This window comes from Oncorhynchus gorbuscha, linkage group LG15 (assembly GCF_021184085.1).
Source record: "Oncorhynchus gorbuscha isolate QuinsamMale2020 ecotype Even-year linkage group LG15, OgorEven_v1.0, whole genome shotgun sequence".
NCBI classification, from domain to species: domain Eukaryota; kingdom Metazoa; phylum Chordata; class Actinopteri; order Salmoniformes; family Salmonidae; genus Oncorhynchus; species Oncorhynchus gorbuscha.
This window is the reverse complement of record NC_060187.1, coordinates 35,394,442-35,408,665: the sequence shown is the minus strand read 5'-3', so window position 1 is coordinate 35,408,665 and position 14,224 is coordinate 35,394,442. Positions and strand designations below refer to the sequence as shown.

Genomic DNA, 14,224 nt, shown 5'->3' with positions numbered 1-14,224 from the left:
ACAGTACCCCAGTGGCCTAAGACACTGGCCTCCTAAGCCATGGATTGTGAGTTCTAGTCTTTTCTTAAGTGGCTGAGAGCAGAGTGGCGCAGCGGAAGCGTGCTGGGCCCATAACCCAGAGGTCGATGGATCGAAACCATCCTCTGCTAAACAGTTTCTTTTTAGATTTTAAGTGCAAACAAAAAATTTTTTTAAAAAATGTGTCGTTTCATGGGCATGTCTCAGTGCCAATATACATTTTTTTACCTCTTCCAACAGTTCGTATTGGTCATACTGTTTACACAGTACCCCAGTGGCCTAAGACACTGGCCTCCTAAGCCATGGATTGTGAGTTCTAGTCTTTTTTAAGTCGCTGAGAGCAGAGTGGCGCAGCGGAAGCGTGCTGGGCCCATAACCCAGAGATCGATGGATCGAAACCATCCTCTGCTAAACTGTTTGTTTTTAAAAATGAAACGCAAACAGAAATGAAATGGGCATGCTCAATTTCATTTTTTTACCTCTCAGTGCTAAACACATTTTTTTACTTTTAGTTCGTATTTTGCAGAGGTAAACAGTGCCCCAGTGGCCTAATGGATAAGGCACTGGCCTTTAATTTTTTTACCAGGGATTGTGGGTTCAAGTCCCATCTGGGGTGGAAGGAAGCAGAGTGGCGCAGCGGAAGCGTGCTGGGCCCATAACCCAGAGGTCGATGGATCGAAACCATCCTCTGCTCAGTTTCTTTTTAGATTTTAAGTGCGAACAAATTTTTTTTAAAAATGTGTCGTTTCATGGGCATGTCTCAGTGCCAATATACATTTTTTTGACCTCTTCCAACAGTTCGTATTGGTCATACTGTTTACACAGTACCCCAGTGGCCTAAGACACTGGCCTCCTAAGCCATGGATTGTGAGTTCTAGTCTTTTCTTAAGTGGCTGAGAGCAGAGTGGCGCAGCGGAAGCGTGCTGGGCCCATAACCCAGAGGTCGATGGATCGAAACCATCCTCTGCTAAACAGTTTCTTTTTAGATTTTAAGTGCAAACAAAAAAATAAAAAAATGTGTCGTTTCATGGGCATGTCTCAGTGCCAATATACATTTTTTTTACCTCTTCCAACAGTTCGTATTGGTCATACTGTTTACACAGTACCCCAGTGGCCTAAGACACTGGCCTCCTAAGCCATGGATTGTGAGTTCTAGTCTTTTCTTAAGTGCTGAGAGCAGAGTGGCGCAGCGGAAGCGTGCTGGGCCCATAACCCAGAGGTCGATGGATCGAAACCATCCTCTGCTAAACATTTTCTTTTTAGATTTTAAGTGCGAACAACATTTTTTTTAAATGTGTCGTTTCATGGGCATGTCTCAGTTCCATTATACATTTTTTTACCTCTTCAACAGTTCGTATTGGTCATACTGTTTACACAGTACCCCAGTGGCCTAAGACACTGGCCTCCTAAGCCATGGATTGTGAGTTCTAGTCTTTTCTTAAGTGGCTGAGAGCAGAGTGGCGCAGCGGAAGCGTGCTGGGCCCATAACCCAGAGGTCGATGGATTGAAACCATCCTCTGCTAAACTGTTTGTTTTTAAAAATGAAACGCAAACAGAAATGAGAAAGCTAAATTTCATGGGCGTCTCTCAGTGCTATCCAGTACACATTGTTTTTACTGCTTCTATCAGTTCGTACTGTTTGCAGATGGTAAACAGTGCCCCAGTGGCCTAATGGATAACACTGGCCTCCTAAGCCAGGGATTGTGGGTTCAAGTCCCATCTGGGGTGGAAGGAAGCAGAGTGGCGCAGCGGAAGCGTGCTGGGCCCATAACCCAGAGGTCGATGGATCGAAACCATCCTCTGCTGAACAGTTTCTTTTTAGATTTTAAGTACGAACAAAATTTAAAAAAATGTCGTTTCATGGGCATGTCTCAGTGCCAATATACATTTTTTTTAACCTCTTCCAACAGTTCGTATTGGTCATACTGTTTACACAGTACCCCAGTGGCCTAAGACACTGGCCTCCTAAGCCATGGATTGTGAGTTCTAGTCTTTTCTTAAGTGGCTGAGAGCAGAGTGGCGCAGCGGAAGCGTGCTGGGCCCATAACCCAGAGGTCGATGGATCGAAACCATCCTCTGCTAAACAGTTTCTTTTTAGATTTTAAGTGCAAACAAAATTTTTAAAAAATGTGTCGTTTCATGGGCATGTCTCAGTGCCAATATACATTTTTTTTACTCTTCCAACAGTTCGTATTGGTCATACTGTTTACACAGTACCCCAGTGGCCTAAGACACTGGCCTCCTAAGCCATGGATTGTGAGTTCTAGTCTTTTCTTAAGTGCTGAGAGCAGAGTGGCGCAGCGGAAGCGTGCTGGGCCCATAACCCAGAGGTCGATGGATGAAACCATCCTCTGCTAAACATTTTCTTTTTAGATTTTAAGTGCGAACAACATTTTTTTAAAAATGTGTCGTTTCATGGGCATGTCTCAGTTCCATTATACATTTTTTTGACCTCTTCCAACAGTTCGTATTGGTCATACTGTTTACACAGTACCCCAGTGGCCTAAGACACTGGCCTCCTAAGCCATGGATTGTGAGTTCTAGTCTTTTCTTAAGTGGCTGAGAGCAGAGTGGCGCAGCGGAAGCGTGCTGGGCCCATAACCCAGAGGTCGATGGATCGAAACCATCCTCTGCTAAACAGTTTCTTTTTAGATTTTAAGTGCAAACAAAATTTTTTTTTTAAAAATGTGTCGTTTCATGGGCATGTCTCAGTGCCAATATACATTTTTTTTACCTCTTCCAACAGTTCGTATTGGTCATACTGTTTACACAGTACCCCAGTGGCCTAAGACACTGGCCTCCTAAGCCATGGATTGTGAGTTCTAGTCTTTTCTTAAGTGGCTGAGAGCAGAGTGGCGCAGCGGAAGCGTGCTGGGCCCATAACCCAGAGGTCGATGGATCGAAACCATCCTCTGCTAAACAGTTTCTTTTAGATTTTAAGTGCGAACAAAATTTTTAAAAAATGTGTCGTTTCATGGGCATGTCTCAGTGCCAATATACATTTTTTTTACCTCTTCCAACAGTTCGTATTGGTCATACTGTTTACACAGTACCCCAGTGGCCTAAGACACTGGCCTCCTAAGCCATGGATTGTGAGTTCTAGTCTTTTCTAAGTGGCTGAGAGCAGAGTGGCGCAGCGGAAGCGTGCTGGGCCCATAACCCAGAGGTCGATGGATTGAAACCATCCTCTGCTAAACTGTTTGTTTTTAAAAATGAAACGCAAACAGAAATGAGAAAGCTAAATTTCATTTGCGTCTCTCAGTGCTATCCAGTACACATTGTTTTTACTGCTTCTATCAGTTCGTACTGTTTGCAGAAGGTAAACAGTGCCCCAGTGGCCTAAGGCACTGGCCTCCTAAGCCAGGGATTGTGGGTTCAAGTCCCATCTGGGGTGGAAGGAAGCAGAGTGGCGCAGCGGAAGCGTGCTGGGCCCATAACCCAGAGGTCGATGGATCGAAACCATCCTCTGCTAAACAGTTTCTTTTTAGATTTTAAGTGCAACAAAAATTTTTTTTTAAATGTCGTTTTCATGGGCATGTCTCAGTGCCAATATACATTTTTTTTTTACCTCTTCCAACAGTTCGTATTGGTCATACTGTTTACACAGTACCCCAGTGGCCTAAGACACTGGCCTCCTAAGCCATGGATTGTGAGTTCTAGTCTTTTCTTAAGTGCTGAGAGCAGAGTGGCGCAGCGGAAGCGTGCTGGGCCCATAACCCAGAGGTCGATGGATCGAAACCATCCTCTGCTAAACAGTTTCTTTTTAGATTTTAAGTGCGAACAACATTTTTTTTAAAAATGTGTCGTTTCATGGGCATGTCTCAGTTCCATTATACATTTTTGACCTCTTCCAACAGTTCGTATTGGTCATACTGTTTACACAGTACCCCAGTGGCCCTAAGACACTGGCCTCCTAAGCCATGGATTGTGAGTTCTAGTCTTTTCTTGCCTGAAGTGGCTGAGAGCAGAGTGGCGCAGCGGAAGCGTGCTGGGCCCATAACCCAGAGGTCGATGGATCGAAACCATCCTCTGCTAAACAGTTTCTTTTTTTTAGATTTTAAGTGCAAAACAAAAAATTTTTAAAAAAATGTGTCGTTTCATGGGCATGTCTCAGTGCCAATATACATTTTTTTTACCTCTTCCAACAGTTCGTATTGGTCATACTGTTTACACAGTACCCCAGTGGCCTAAGACACTGGCCTCCTAAGCCATGGATTGTGAGTTCTAGTCTTTTCTTAAGTGGCTGAGAGCAGAGTGGCGCAGCGGAAGCGTGCTGGGCCCATAACCCAGAGGTCGATGGATCGAAACCATCCTCTGCTAAACAGTTTCTTTTTAGATTTTAAGTGCAAACAAAATTTTTAAAAAATGTGTCGTTTCATGGGCATGTCTCAGTGCCAATATACATTTTTTTACCTCTTCCAACAGTTCGTATTGGTCATACTGTTTACACAGTACCCCAGTGGCCTAAGACACTGGCCTCCTAAGCCATGGATTGTGAGTTCTAGTCTTTTCTTAAGTGGCTGAGAGCAGAGTGGCGCAGCGGAAGCGTGCTGGGCCCATAACCCAGAGGTCGATGGATCGAAACCATCCTCTGCTAAACTGTTTGTTTTTAAAAATTTAAACGCAAACAGAAAAAAATGTGAATGTCTCAGTGCCATTATCATTTTTTCTCTTGCTATCCAGTACACATTGTTTTTACTGCTTCTATCAGTTTGTACTGTTTGCAGAGGTAAACAGTGCCCCAGTGGCCTAATGGATAAGGCACTGGCCTCCTAAGCCAGGGATTGTGGGTTCAAGTCCCATCTGGGGTGTTCTAGTCTTTTCATTGGTGGCTGAGAGCAGAGTGGCGCAGCGGAAGCGTGCTGGGCCCATAACCCAGAGGTCGATGGATCGAAACCATCCTCTGCTAAACAGTTTCTTTTTAGATTTTAAGTGCGAACAAATTTTTTTTAAAAATGTGTCGTTTCATGGGCATGTCTCAGTTCCATTATACATTTTTTTACCTCTTCCAACAGTTCGTATTGGTCATACTGTTTACACAGTACCCCAGTGGCCTAAGACACTGGCCTCCTAAGCCATGGATTGTGAGTTCTAGTCTTTTCTTAAGTGGCTGAGAGCAGAGTGGCGCAGCGGAAGCGTGCTGGGCCCATAACCCAGAGGTCGATGGATCGAAACCATCTTCTGCTGAACAGTTTCTTTTTAGATTTTAAGTGCAAACAAAAAATTTTTTTAAAAATGTGTCGTTTCATGGGCATGTCTCAGTGCCAATATACATTTTTTTACCTCTTCCAACAGTTCGTATTGGTCATACTGTTTACACAGTACCCCAGTGGCCTAAGACACTGGCCTCCTAAGCCATGGATTGTGAGTTCTAGTCTTTTCTTAAGGGCTGAGAGCAGAGTGGCGCAGCGGAAGCGTGCTGGGCCCATAACCCAGAGGTCGATGGATCGAAACCATCCTCTGCTAAACTGTTTTTTTTTAAAATGAAACGCAAACAGAAATGAGAAAGCTAAATTTCATTTGAGTGCTATCCAGTACACATTGTTTTTAATCAGTTCGTACTGTTTGCAGCAGGTAAACAGTGCCCCAGTGGCCTAATGGATAAGGCACTGGCCTCCTAAGCCAGGGATTGTGGGTTCAAGTCTTTTCTGGGGTGAAGCAGAGTGGCGCAGCGGAAGCGTGCTGGGCCCATAACCCAGAGGTCGATGGATCGAAACCATCCTCTGCTAAACAGTTTCTTTTTAGATTTTAAGTGCAACAAAATTTTTTTTAAAATGTGTCGTTTCATGGGCATGTCTCAGTGCCAATATACATTTTTTTTTTTTACCTCTTCCAACAGTTCGTATTGGTCATACTGTTTACACAGTACCCCAGTGGCCTAAGACACTGGCCTCCTAAGCCATGGATTGTGAGTTCTAGTCTTTTCTAAGTGGCTGAGAGCAGAGTGGCGCAGCGGAAGCGTGCTGGGCCCATAACCCAGAGGTCGATGGATCGAAACCATCCTCTGCTAAACAGTTTCTTTTTAGATTTTAAGTGCGAACAACATTTTTAAAAAATGTGTCGTTTCATGGGCATGTCTCAGTTCCATTATACATTTTTTTGACCTCTTCCAACAGTTCGTATTGGTCATACTGTTTACACAGTACCCCAGTGGCCTAAGACACTGGCCTCCTAAGCCATGGATTGTGAGTTCTAGTCTTTTCTTAAGTTGCTGAGAGCAGAGTGGCGCAGCGGAAGCGTGCTGGGCCCATAACCCAGAGGTCGATGGATCGAAACCATCCTCTGCTAAACAGTTTCTTTTTAGATTTTAAGTGCAACAACAAAATTTTTTAAAAATGTGTCGTTTCATGGGCATGTCTCAGTTCCATTATACATTTTTTTTACCTCTTCCAACAGTTCGTATTGGTCATACTGTTTACACAGTACCCCAGTGGCCTAAGACACTGGCCTCCTAAGCCATGGATTGAGTTCTAGTCTTTTGTTAAGTGGCTGAGAGCAGAGTGGCGCAGCGGAAGCGTGCTGGGCCCATAACCCAGAGGTCGATGGATCGAAACCATCCTCTGCTAAACTGTTTGTTTTTAAAAATGAAACAAACAGAAATGAGAAAGCTAAATTTCATTTGGTCTCTCAGTGCTATCCAGTACACATTGTTTTTACTGCTTCTATCAGTTCGTACTGTTTGCAGCAGGTAAACAGTGCCCCAGTGGCCTAATGGATAAGGCACTGGCCTCCTAAGCCAGGGATTGTGGGTTCAAGTCCCATCTGGGGTGGAAGGGCTGAAGCATCGCAGCGGAAGCGTGCTGGGCCCATAACCCAGAGGTCGATGGATCGAAACCATCCTCTGCTAAACAGTTTCTTTTTAGATTTTAGATTTTAAGTGCGAACAACATTTTTTTTAAAATGTGTCGTTTCATGGGCATGTCTCAGTGCCAATATACATTTTTTTTTACCTCTTCCAACAGTTCGTATTGGTCATACTGTTTACACAGTACCCCAGTGGCCTAAGACACTGGCCTCCTAAGCCATGGATTGTGAGTTCTAGTCTTTTCTTAAGTGCTGAGAGCAGAGTGGCGCAGCGGAAGCGTGCTGGGCCCATAACCCAGAGGTCGATGGATCGAAACCATCCTCTGCTAAACAATTTCTTTTTAGATTTTAAGTGCGAACAACATTTTTTTTAAAATGTGTCGTTTCATGGGCATGTCTCAGTTCCATTATACATTTTTTTGACCTCTTCCAACAGTTCGTATTGGTCATACTGTTTACACAGTACCCCAGTGGCCTAAGACACTGGCCTCCTAAGCCATGGATTGTGAGTTCTAGTCTTTTCTTAAGTGGCTGAGAGCAGAGTGGCGCAGCGGAAGCGTGCTGGGCCCAGAGGTCGATGGATCGAAACCATCCTCTGCTAAACAGTTTCTTTTTAGATTTTAAGTGCAAACAAAAAAATTTTAAAAATGTGTCGTTTCATGGGCATGTCTCAGTGCCAATATACATTTTTTTTTACCTCTTCCAACAGTTCGTATTGGTCATACTGTTTACACAGTACCCCAGTGGCCTAAGACACTGGCCTCCTAAGCCATGGATTGTGAGTTCTAGTCTTTTCTTAAGTGGCTGAGAGCAGAGTGGCGCAGCGGAAGCGTGCTGGGCCCATAACCCAGAGGTCGATGGATCGAAACCATCCTCTGCTAAACTGTTTGTTTTTAAAAATGAAACGCAAACAGAAATGAGAAAGCTAAATTTCATTTGCGTCTCTCAGTGCTATCCAGTACACATTGTTTTTACTGCTTCTATCAGTTCGTACTGTTTGCAGAAGGTAAACAGTGCCCCAGTGGCCTAATGGATAAGGCACTGGCCTCCTAAGCCAGGGATTGTGGGTTCAAGTCCCACCTGGGGTGGAAGGAAGCAGAGTGGCGCAGCGGAAGCGTGCTGGGCCCATAACCCAGAGGTCGATGGATCGAAACCATCCTCTGCTAAACAGTTTCTTTTTAGATTTTAAGTGCGAACAAAATTTTTTTAAAAAATGTCGTTTCATGGGCATGTCTCAGTGCCAATATACATTTTTTTTACCTCTTCCAACAGTTCGTATTGGTCATACTGTTTACACAGTACCCCAGTGGCCTAAGACACTGGCCTCCTAAGCCATGGATTGTGAGTTCTAGTCTTTTTCTAAGTGCCTGAGAGCAGAGTGGCGCAGCGGAAGCGTGCTGGGCCCATAACCCAGAGGTCGATGGATCGAAACCATCCTCTGCTAAACAGTTTCTTTTTAGATTTTAAGTGCAAACAAAATTTTTTTTTTAAAAATGTGTCGTTTCATGGGCATGTCTCAGTGCCAATATACATTTTTTTACCTCTTCCAACAGTTCGTATTGGTCATACTGTTTACACAGTACCCCAGTGGCCTAAGACACTGGCCTCCTAAGCCATGGATTGTGAGTTCTAGTCTTTTCTTAAGTGGCTGAGAGCAGAGTGGCGCAGCGGAAGCGTGCTGGGCCCATAACCCAGAGGTCGATGGATCGAAACCATCCTCTGCTAAACAGTTTCTTTTTAGATTTTAAGTGCAAACAAAAGAAATTAAAAAATGTGTCGTTTCATGGGCATGTCTCAGTGCCAATATACATTTTTTTTACCTCTTCCAACAGTTCGTATTGGTCATACTGTTTACACAGTACCCCAGTGGCCTAAGACACTGGCCTCCTAAGCCATGGATTGTGAGTTCTAGTCTTTTCTTAAGTGGCTGAGAGCAGAGTGGCGCAGCGGAAGCGTGCTGGGCCCATAACCCAGAGGTCGATGGATCGAAACCATCCTCTGCTAAACATTTTCTTTTTAGATTTTTAGATTTTAAGTACGAACAAAATTTTTAAAAAATGTGTCGTTTCATGGGCATGTCTCAGTTCCATTATACATTTTTTTACCTCTTCCAACAGTTCGTATTGGTCATACTGTTTACACAGTACCCCAGTGGCCTAAGACACTGGCCTCCTAAGCCATGGATTGTGAGTTCTAGTCTTTTCTTAAGTGCTGAGAGCAGAGTGGCGCAGCGGAAGCGTGCTGGGCCCATAACCCAGAGGTCGATGGATCGAAACCATCCTCTGCTAAACAGTTTCTTTTTAGATTTTAAGTGCAACAACATTTTTTTTAAAAATGTGTCGTTTCATGGGCATGTCTCAGTTCCATTATACATTTTTTTACCTCTTCCAACAGTTCGTATTGGTCATACTGTTTACACAGTACCCCAGTGGCCTAAGACACTGGCCTCCTAAGCCATGGATTGTGAGTTCTAGTCTTTTCTTAAGTGGCTGAGAGCAGAGTGGCGCAGCGGAAGCGTGCTGGGCCCATAACCCAGAGGTCGATGGATCGAAACCATCCTCTGCTAAACAGTTTCTTTTTAGATTTTTATGCAAAAAAAAAAAAAAAAAAAATGTGTCGTTTCATGGGCATGTCTCAGTGCCAATATACATTTTTTTTACCTCTTCCAACAGTTCGTATTGGTCATACTGTTTACACAGTACCCCAGTGGCCTAAGACACTGGCCTCCTAAGCCATGGATTGTGAGTTCTAGTCTTTTCTTAAGTGGCTGAGAGCAGAGTGGCGCAGCGGAAGCGTGCTGGGCCCATAACCCAGAGGTCGATGGATCGAAACCATCCTCTGCTAAACAGTTTCTTTTTAGATTTTAAGTGCAAACAAAAAAATTTTTAAAAATGTGTCGTTTCATGGGCATGTCTCAGTGCCAATATACATTTTTTTTACCTCTTCCAACAGTTCGTATTGGTCATACTGTTTACACAGTACCCCAGTGGCCTAAGACACTGGCCTCCTAAGCCATGGATTGTGAGTTCTAGTCTTTTCTTAAGTGGCTGAGAGCAGAGTGGCGCAGCGGAAGCGTGCTGGGCCCATAACCCAGAGGTCGATGGATTGAAACCATCCTCTGCTAAACTGTTTGTTTTTAAAAATGAAACGCAAACAGAAATGAGAAAGCTAAATTTCATTTGCGTCTCTCAGTGCTATCCAGTACACATTGTTTTTACTGCTTCTATCAGTTCGTACTGTTTGCAGCAGGTAAACAGTGCCCCAGTGGCCTAATGGATAAGGCACTGGCCTCCTAAGCCAGGGATTGTGGGTTCAAGTCCCATCTGGGGTGAAGGAAGCAGAGTGGCGCAGCGGAAGCGTGCTGCTGGGCCCATAACCCAGAGGTCGATGGATCGAAACCATCCTCTGCTAAACAGTTTCTTTTTAGATTTTAAGTGCGAACAACATTTTTTTTAAATGTGTCGTTTCATGGGCATGTCTCAGTGCCAATATACATTTTTTTTTACCTCTTCCAACAGTTCGTATTGGTCATACTGTTTACACAGTACCCCAGTGGCCTAAGACACTGGCCTCCTAAGCCATGGATTGTGAGTTCTAGTCTTTTCTTAAGTGCTGAGAGCAGAGTGGCGCAGCGGAAGCGTGCTGGGCCCATAACCCAGAGGTCGATGGATCGAAACCATCCTCTGCTAAACAGTTTCTTTTTAGATTTTAAGTGCGAACAACATTTTTTTTAAAAATGTGTCGTTTCATGGGCATGTCTCAGTTCCATTATACATTTTTTTGACCTCTTCCAACAGTTCGTATTGGTCATACTGTTTACACAGTACCCCAGTGGCCTAAGACACTGGCCTCCTAAGCCATGGATTGTGAGTTCTAGTCTTTTCTTAAGTGGCTGAGAGCAGAGTGGCACAGAGGAAGCGTGCTGTGCCCATAACCCAAAGGTCGATGGATCGAAACCATCCTCTGCTAAATAGTTATCTTTTAGATTTTAAGTGCAAAAAAAAAAAAAAAATGTGTCGTTTCATGGGCATGTCTCAGTGCCAATATACATTTTTTTACCTCTTCCAACAGTTCGTATTGGTCATACTGTTTACACAGTACACCAGTGGCCTAAGACACTGGCCTCCTAAGCCATGGATTGTGAGTTCTAGTCTTTTGTTAAGTGGCTGAGAGCAGAGTGGCGCAGCGGAAGCGTGCTGGGCCCATAACCCAGAGGTCGATGGATCGAAACCATCCTCTGCTAAACTGTTTGTTTTTAAAAATGAAACGCAAACAGAAATGAAAAGTCTAAATTTCATTTTTTTTACGTCTCTCAGTGCTATCCAGTACACATTGTTTTTACTGCTTCTATCAGTTCGTACTGTTTGCAGAAGGTAAACAGTGCCCCAGTGGCCTAATGGATAAGGCACTGGCCTTCTAAGCCAGGGATTGTGGGTTCAAGTCCCACCTGGGGTGGAAGGAAGCATAGTGGCGCAGCGGAAGTGTGCTGTGCCCATAACCCAGAGGTCGATGGATCGAAACCATCCTCTGCTGAACAGTTTCTTTTTAGATTTTAAGTACGAACAAAATTTTTAAAAAATGGGTCGTTTCATGGGCATGTCTCAGTGCCAATATACATTTTTTTTACCTCTTCCAACAGTTCGTATTGGTCATACTGTTTACACAGTACCCCAGTGGCCTAAGACACTGGCCTCCTAAGCCATGGATTGTGAGTTCTAGTCTTTTCTTAAGTGGCTGAGAGCAGAGTGGCGCAGCGGAAGCGTGCTGGGCCCATAACCCAGAGGTCGATGGATCGAAACCATCCTCTGCTAAACAGTTTCTTTTTAGATTTTAAGTGCGAACAACATTTTTTTTAAATGTGTCGTTTCATGGGCATGTCTCAGTTCCATTATACATTTTTTTTTACCTCTTCCAACAGTTCGTATTGGTCATACTGTTTACACAGTACCCCAGTGGCCTAAGACACTGGCCTCCTAAGCCATGGATTGTGAGTTCTAGTCTTTTCTTAAGTTGCTGAGAGCAGAGTGGCGCAGCGGAAGCGTGCTGGGCCCATAACCCAGAGGTCGATGGATCGAAACCATCCTCTGCTAAACAGTTTCTTTTTAGATTTTAAGTGCGAACAACATTTTTTAAAAAATGTGTCGTTTCATGGGCATGTCTCAGTTCCATTATACATTTTTTTTACCTCTTCCAACAGTTCGTATTGGTCATACTGTTTACACAGTACCCCAGTGGCCTAAGACACTGGCCTCCTAAGCCATGGATTGTGAGTTCTAGTCTTTTCTTAAGTGGCTGAGAGCAGAGTGGCGCAGCGGAAGCGTGCTGGGCCCATAACCCAGAGGTCGATGGATCGAAACCATCCTCTGCTAAACAGTTTCTTTTTAGATTTTAAGTGCAAACAAAAAAAAAAAAAATGTGTCGTTTCATGGGCATGTCTCAGTGCCAATATACATTTTTTTACCTCTTCCAACAGTTCGTATTGGTCATACTGTTTACACAGTACCCCAGTGGCCTAAGACACTGGCCTCCTAAGCCATGGATTGTGAGTTCTAGTCTTTTCTTTAAGTGGCTGAGAGCAGAGTGGCGCAGCGGAAGTGCTGGGGGCCCATAACAGAGGTCGATGGATCGAAACCATCCTCTGCTAAACAGTTTCTTTTTAGATTTTAAGTGCGAACAAAATTTTTTTTTAAAAAATGTGTCGTTTCATGGGCATGTCTCAGTGCCAATATACATTTTTTTTACCTCTTCCAACAGTTCGTATTGGTCATACTGTTTACACAGTACCCCAGTGGCCTAAGACACTGGCCTCCTAAGCCATGGATTGTGAGTTCTAGTCTTTTCTTAAGTGGCTGAGAGCAGAGTGGCGCAGCGGAAGCGTGCTGGGCCCATAACCCAGAGGTCGATGGATCGAAACCATCCTCTGCTAAACAGTTTCTTTTTAGATTTTAAGTGCAAACAAAAAAATTTTTTAAAATGTGTCGTTTCATGGGCATGTCTCAGTGCCAATATACATTTTTTTACCTCTTCCAACAGTTCGTATTGGTCATACTGTTTACACAGTACCCCAGTGGCCTAAGACACTGGCCTCCTAAGCCATGGATTGTGAGTTCTAGTCCCGTCTTTTCTTAAGTGGCTGAGAGCAGAGTGGCGCAGCGGAAGCGTGCTGGGCCCATAACCCAGAGGTCGATGGATCGAAACCATCCTCTGCTAAACAGTTTCTTTTTAGATTTTAAGTGCGAACAACATTTTTTTTTTAAAAATGTGTCGTTTCATGGGCATGTCTCAGTTCCATTATACATTTTTTTGACCTCTTCCAACAGTTCGTATTGGTCATACTGTTTACACAGTACCCCAGTGGCCTAAGACACTGGCCTCCTAAGCCATGGATTGTGAGTTCTAGTCTTTTCTTAAGTGGCTGAGAGCAGAGTGGCGCAGCGGAAGCGTGCTGGGCCCATAACCCAGAGGTCGATGGATCGAAACCATCCTCTGCTAAACAGTTTCTTTTTAGATTTTAAGTGCGAACAACATTTTTTTTAAAAATGTGTCGTTTCATGGGCATGTCTCAGTTCCATTATACATTTTTTTTTTTTACTCTTCCAACAGTTCGTATTGGTCATACTGTTTACACAGTACCCCAGTGGCCTAAGACACTGGCCTCCTAAGCCATGGATTGTGAGTTCTAGTCTTTTCTTAAGTGGCTGAGAGCAGAGTGGCGCAGCGGAAGCGTGCTGGGCCCATAACCCAGAGGTCGATGGATCGAAACCATCCTCTGCTAAACAGTTTCTTTTTAGATTTTAAGTGCAAACAAAAAAATTTTTTAAAATGTGTCGTTTCATGGGCATGTCTCAGTGCCAATATACATTTTTTTTTACCTCTTCCAACAGTTCGTATTGGTCATACTGTTTACACAGTACCCCAGTGGCCTAAGACACTGGCCTCCTAAGCCATGGATTGTGAGTTCTAGTCTTTTCTTAAGTGGCTGAGAGCAGAGTGGCGCAGCGGAAGCGTGCTGGGCCCATAACCCAGAGGTCGATGGATCGAAACCATCCTCTGCTAAACAGTTTCTTTTTAGATTTTAAGTGCGAACAAAATTTTTTTAAAAATGTGTCGTTTCATGGGCATGTCTCAGTGCCAATATACATTTTTTTACCTCTTCCAACAGTTCGTATTGGTCATACTGTTTACACAGTACCCCAGTGGCCTAAGACACTGGCCTCCTAAGCCATGGATTGTGAGTTCTAGTCTTTTCTTAAGTGGCTGAGAGCAGAGTGGCGCAGCGGAAGCGTGCTGGGCCCATAACCCAGAGGTCGATGGATTGAAACCATCCTCTGCTAAACTGTTTGTTTTTAAAAATGAAACGCAAACAGAAATGAGAAAGCTAAATTTCATTTGCGTCTCTCAG

General features: G+C 44.0%; 5 non-coding genes across 5 annotated transcripts; all 5 read left to right on the top strand.

Annotated features, from left to right (window-relative positions):
• The first annotated feature begins 4,756 nt into the window (after positions 1-4,756).
• On the top strand, positions 4,757-4,829 carry trnar-ccu. Its single transcript has one exon. It is a non-coding gene; the product is annotated as a tRNA-Arg (tRNA).
• A 1,886-nt stretch (positions 4,830-6,715) lies between these two features.
• Positions 6,716-6,788, top strand: trnar-ccu. Its single transcript has one exon. It is a non-coding gene; the product is annotated as a tRNA-Arg (tRNA).
• Positions 6,789-7,837: 1,049 nt separating this feature from the next.
• Positions 7,838-7,910, top strand: trnar-ccu. The gene has a single exon. It is a non-coding gene; the product is annotated as a tRNA-Arg (tRNA).
• Positions 7,911-10,080: 2,170 nt separating this feature from the next.
• Positions 10,081-10,153, top strand: trnar-ccu. The gene has a single exon. It is a non-coding gene; the product is annotated as a tRNA-Arg (tRNA).
• A 1,051-nt stretch (positions 10,154-11,204) lies between these two features.
• Positions 11,205-11,277, top strand: trnar-ucu. Its single transcript has one exon. It is a non-coding gene; the product is annotated as a tRNA-Arg (tRNA).
• The last annotated feature ends 2,947 nt before the right edge of the window (positions 11,278-14,224 follow it).